Source organism: Ipomoea triloba, chromosome 7 (genome assembly GCF_003576645.1).
Source record: "Ipomoea triloba cultivar NCNSP0323 chromosome 7, ASM357664v1".
Classification (NCBI taxonomy): domain Eukaryota; kingdom Viridiplantae; phylum Streptophyta; class Magnoliopsida; order Solanales; family Convolvulaceae; genus Ipomoea; species Ipomoea triloba.
The window spans coordinates 22,461,965-22,467,966 of NC_044922.1; positions in this window are offsets into that span (position 1 = coordinate 22,461,965).

Genomic DNA, 6,002 nt, shown 5'->3' on the forward strand with positions numbered 1-6,002 from the left:
AATTTCCAATCATTTTGAGCAGTAAGAGAAATAAGCATTCGCACAGTATCAAGCCTACTTACTGGAGCAAAAACCTCAAAATAATCAATACCTGGTTTTTGCTTGTAACCCTTTGCTACCAACCGTGCCTTAAAACGGTCAACCTCACCATTTGACTTGTATTTGGTTTTATAAACCCACTTTACTCCAATTGGCTTCTTTTCGGGAGGTAAATCTGTTAACTCCCAAGTACCATTCTTTTCAATGGCACAAATCTCCTCAGATCGTATTGATTCATCCAACTCTGAAAACAATTCTTTCTTTCCACACATATGGTTACTACATCCAGTATCCAAGAACCATATGTTTTCATTTGCCGACAAACTATTACTGGCCAAAAATAAGGTTTCAGATTCAGTAGAACTCTCACCAGATTTTTCAGCAACATTGGCTTGATTTTCATGATTGTCCTCTTTATACCAGCAATCTGCAATTTTGTGTCCATACTTCCCACAATTGTAGCAATTAAATGGAAATTTACCTTGCTTGGTATTATTACCTCCACCTCTTCCTTGATTGAAGTTACCTCGTCCTCTTCCTTGATTTGAGTTACCACGTCCTCTTCCTCTGAATCCTCCTCTTCCTCTTCCACGACCTCTACCAGTTCCTCCACCTCTTTGATTAGAGCTAGTCATATTAAAGGTGACTTGGCTCTTTAAAGCTTCTTCTGCTAGTGGTTCCGATTTTGACGCAATCCTTTCAATATGACTTTCTATCATACCTTTTAACTCGGCAATTGACAAGTCCTCGGTATCGTGTGACTCTATTATTGAAGCCACCACATAGTCATACTTCATCGGCATCGTTCGTAGAACTTTTTCAACCACTGCACCATCTTCAACTGTGTCTCAGTATAACCTCATCTTATTTACATGATCAATAAGACGAGAGAAATACATATCTACCGTTTCTGTAGAAGTCATCTCACAGCGATCATACAACCTTCTCAACGACTGCAACTTAGATTTCTGCGCCCGATCAACTCCTTTGTGTGACACCTCTAAGATGTCCCAAGCTTGTTTTGCTGTTTTAGCATTAGCTAGCTGCCCAAAAATGGAGTAATGGACGCCTTGATGAATTTGTCCCAACGGCAATTGATCTCGCCGTGTAGCAGCTGCATCAGCTCTTTCTAGTAGACCGGGATCAACAAAACTCCAAAGATTTTGAGCTTTCAAATGTGTGGTCATCATAATTTGCCAATAATTGTAATCGAGTTTCCCATCTAATTTAGGACCCAACCATACAATATTGAAATTATTGGCCATACTTTACTAGGAAAAAATATCTCGGGGTTGGAAGGTTGATAGGCTCTGATACCAAATGTATGATATATTAAATAAAATATATCTACGTATTTAATTGAGAGAAGGGAGGAAAAATATGAAGGAATATTAAACTAGAGAGAGCAAGAGAAGTCTGAACAAAGGAATGAATTTTATTTCATCAGCTTCTTCATTTGGGTGGTACATAACATTACATTCTGAACACCTATTTATACTAAATGAAATCCGACAATTTGATGCTGGCTAGCCTTCCACTCATAATATTATACTATTATCTAGCAATACACTCACATGCATACACACTCACACACCACTAAGTTTCATAATTCTGTCAACACATACCCACATGCTACTCCCATGTGACTTGGTTTAGGATAATAATAATTATAATATTATTATAACAGTTATGTTATGTGCAAATTATCTGCTCCTATATGTTATGTGCTATGTGCAAAATGTTTTACGGGGTGGAGTAAGTTTTACCAGTTGTTCAATGCTGACTTTGTTTCCCCCTTAGTTATTTTTGCAAGTGATGATTGCATGATTTGGGCATGAGAGTGATTTTCACCCTTCTAGATTAGTCTTTAGAGTTTTATTTTATTATTACTCTAGAAGTTGTATTTAAACAAATGTATTTAATTCAGTGTACTAGTAGTGGTTGGGGATTGTTTTTGTAAGTTTGTTTTAGCCTGTGCGTTTAGATATAAGATGTATCTAAACGTGGCGGTAGCATCCCTATTTTCCGTCGTTTTGTTTTTGGGTTTCCGCTATTATAAGTTATTTTTAATTGAATAAATCCCATTTTAATAAAATATTTTGGTCTGAAAAATTAGAGTGTTACAGTTGGTCACTGACAACGGTCGACAGTTTGACAATCGGTCATTCGTTGCCTTTTGCATTCAGCACGACATTCGAACATTAAAGCCTTCGTTGCTTACCCACAGTCGAATGGGTAGATAGAGAACTTGAATCGCATCATCTTTGACGGGTTGAGAAAGAGATTAGAAAAACTAGGCGAAACCTGGGTTAAGCAGCTAGAAAAGGTCCTTTAGACTTATCGAGGATGGTAGTCGTGGCATTCCTAGCCAGGGTTTGGCAATTGGCAGCAAGCCCATCTTACCTTGCTGCCTGTTGGTCCAAGACCACATCCCCATGTTCATGTGCGGGGGCAATGATGAGGGTTGAGGTCCAAGACCGCATCCCCCTTATAGATCTCCTTCTGAATGTCCACCATTCCCAGCCGGTAGTCTTCCGTCCCGAGATCAACCGCGAACTGTTGACCCACGGGAGTGACCAGCCAGGCCTTGATGATCCGCTCCATGTTTGCCGGGGCATACACCTCGGCGTCCCGCATGAACTCCTTCGACTCCTTGTAGACAATTAATGCTACCAGGCGAGCAATTTGCATTTCCACTGATAAGTTACAAAGGCACTCATATTTAAGGGTTTTTAAGGGGTTGTTTTATTCTTAAATGCTATCCTTTGTGGTTGATTTATGGTCATAATTGCTTAAATGTGCTAATGTGTTGCAAAGCTATATCATATCTTGCACTTTAGTGGTTTTGAAGGGTTTTGAGCTTAAGGAAAAGACATATGGACTTTACCGGGAGCATCCAAAGGAAGAATCACGTGTTGTAGCCTGTCAACGAGAAGTCCATGATCGTGGGGCCTTCGTGGATGGAGAACAGAAGGTTCCACGACCAGGCCCATGATCGTGGACAAGAACGTGGCTAGAATAAGTGGCACAATCCACGAGCGCTCCACGTTCGTGGATGGGGATCAGCGTGATGTTTGAAGAATGTGCTTTGAGGGAAGGCTATTTAAGCTAGATTTAGATATTTTTAGGATAACTTTTACATTGGATTCAGTTTTAGATTCACTTGATTTTCTCTCTCTAGTTTACACATTGTACTTTTGAAGATCTTCTTGGAGAAGAGAGCTTGACAACCTTTCTACTCCTAGAATTTCCTTGTAACTTTGAATCTACTTGCAATCAATTAGGTATTTTACTTTTTTTGCTTTAATCCTTACTTTAATTACATTCAATTTTGTGATATTAGATTCAATGTTGAATTCAATTGGTATAATGTGTGGCTAGGTTTCAATTAGGAATTGAATTGTGATTTTAGTTCATGATGCTAGTGTGAATTGTAATTCCAATTAGGTTTATGCATTGCAATTGATTGATGAAAGTTCTTGTTATCTATGATGATTTGTTTGCATATTTTGAGAATGACCAACACTAGAGATTGTATAAGGCATTGAATATTGGCAAGGTCTTGCTATATTCAATGTAGCTCCTAATCATAGGTAATTTATTGCTTTAAGTTCGAAAGGCCTAACTGAGAAATGAGGTGACAACAACATGTTTGATAAAATGCCTCTTAGGTCAATGGTCACCTAAAAAGTGTTCCATACCCAGAGAATGCTTAGTAGACCGATAGGTGAAAGATGCTAGTAAAGCCTCACATGAATATCATCATTGCAATGTACAGAGCCTAAGTCTAAGCACACTAGAAGCATCATGTGCTAGATAACAATTCCATTCTTAAGCTTCTTTATTATTGAATTTGAATACTTGTTTTGCTCTTTGATACTACAACATGCTCAACGCAAACTTCTTGTTAGTGACCTTGTATATGATGTGTGTGACTCTTTATTCCTTAGTTTAAAAGCCTCTTAAAACTTCCAAGTTTGTCTTCCTCAAAGGAACGATAAACTCAGGAGTGATCCCAAATCTTTGACACAACAACTAAATACCATTTGTCAAATGGCGCCTTTGCCGGGGAAGGCATATAGTAGTTGTTAATTTGTTTTTAGATTGAGGAATAACTTCATACTTTGATCCTTGTGTCACTTTTTACTTTTGCTTTTTACATTGCTTGTGCTAACTTCCCTTGAAACTACTTTTAGTTGGGGAGGAAAACTTGTCTTCTTTCTTCTTTCTAGGTTGAATGCAAACAAGGGCCAAGGGAAACCAAGGACTAATTCCTTTCAATCTGGAGATCAACAAAGCCACAATGAGGAGAACAAAGCACATCCCTACTCCACCACCAAGTGAGAACATGGCTTCTACAAGTGCAAGTAATAGACGAGGATCCCATGGAAGAGGGATCCCTCCACACACTCCACCCCACAACCATACACACCCACTGGGCATAGGAGCTCAAGGAGGACCCTAAGTCCCTCTTGAGCCAAGACATGAGGAGGATCAACGTGTTGAGTTGGACGGGCACCGGGATCCAATCCGGGTGGAAAAATTCTATGATGCCCCGAATGATCAAAGGGGAAGAACTATAGCGGAGTACATGACTCTGGACTTTTCAATGCACAACTCCATTTTCGTGCCCCCCTTGGAGAACCTAAATTTCCACATTCATCCATCGGTGCTCAATCTCGTCCAAAAAACCCATTTAGTGGATTGCCATCGGAGGACCCCCACACTCACATCACAAGATTTGTAAGGGCTTGCGACATGTTCCAACGAGAAGGTGTGTTGGACGCAATTGTGAGATTTAAATTGTTTCCATTTTCCGTGATTGGGGAAGCTTCAAGGTGGCTAGATAGTCAATACGACAACCATTTTAGATCTTGGGGGCAATTGCACAAGGAGTTCATGAACAAATTTTTCCCATTGACAAAGACCATGAAAGTCTGAAAACAAGTGCAAGAGTTTAAACAAAGCCCTCTTGAAAGTCTTGGTCAAGCTTGAGGAGATTTAAGTCTTTAAAGCGTTAATGCCCACCTGACCTCCGCTAATAAACATTATTTTTATTGTTATTTTAAATAATCTTTTTATAGTTAATTTGCAATAGTTAATTAATTAATTTATATATATATATATATATATATATATATATATATATATATATATATATATATATTATTTATTATTGCTATAAGTAGTTCTGTTAATATTGTTCAATTTTAGGTTGTGCTTTATTATTTGAATTTTGTCAATCCAATAATCATTCCTAACTTAATAATAATAGTTTTAGTAGTACATGGTCAGTAGGAAGTATTAATTAGTTTAGACTAATTCTATTTGAATTATTATTTATTAAAATTTAGAATGAGTCCAAGTCAATAACAGTTGAGCCAGATGTGGGAGCAAATTTTGTGAGGAAACTAGGAAGAACGGTTAGACTAAAATAGTATAAAAAGAGGACTTTTGCAAAGAGGAAGATCATCAATTGGCCCCGGACCAATTCCGCGGCGGATTTCCATGTGGCAGTAGTCTCCGTTCAGCACAAAACTAGCTAAATCTTCGCAACACCAATTTGTAGACACGACAACATGAATTAACTCTAATTCTCTTTCCTGTTAAATATTGCTTTTTCTTTTCTCCAGTCACAGTGTATTCATTTAATATGCTTGACATTTGATTATCAAAATTTAATTTTTGAGTTGCTGAAATTGCTGTATGAAATTGTGTTTCCACTTAAGCATACAATACAAACATTTTAATGGTTTGGAGTTGCTTAGTAACTAGCTAGGTTTGAAATTGTTTAATGTTGAGAAGATGAAAATCTTTGCCTTATTTGTGATCATCATGTTCGGCTGAGCACTTTTAACTCTAGGAACTTGATGAATTTACTGTGAAAGTTTTGTATTCTGTTTTGTCAATCGGGTGAAAGATTTATTATTTGGTTTTATCTTTTAGTTTGGTTGTGTTGATGG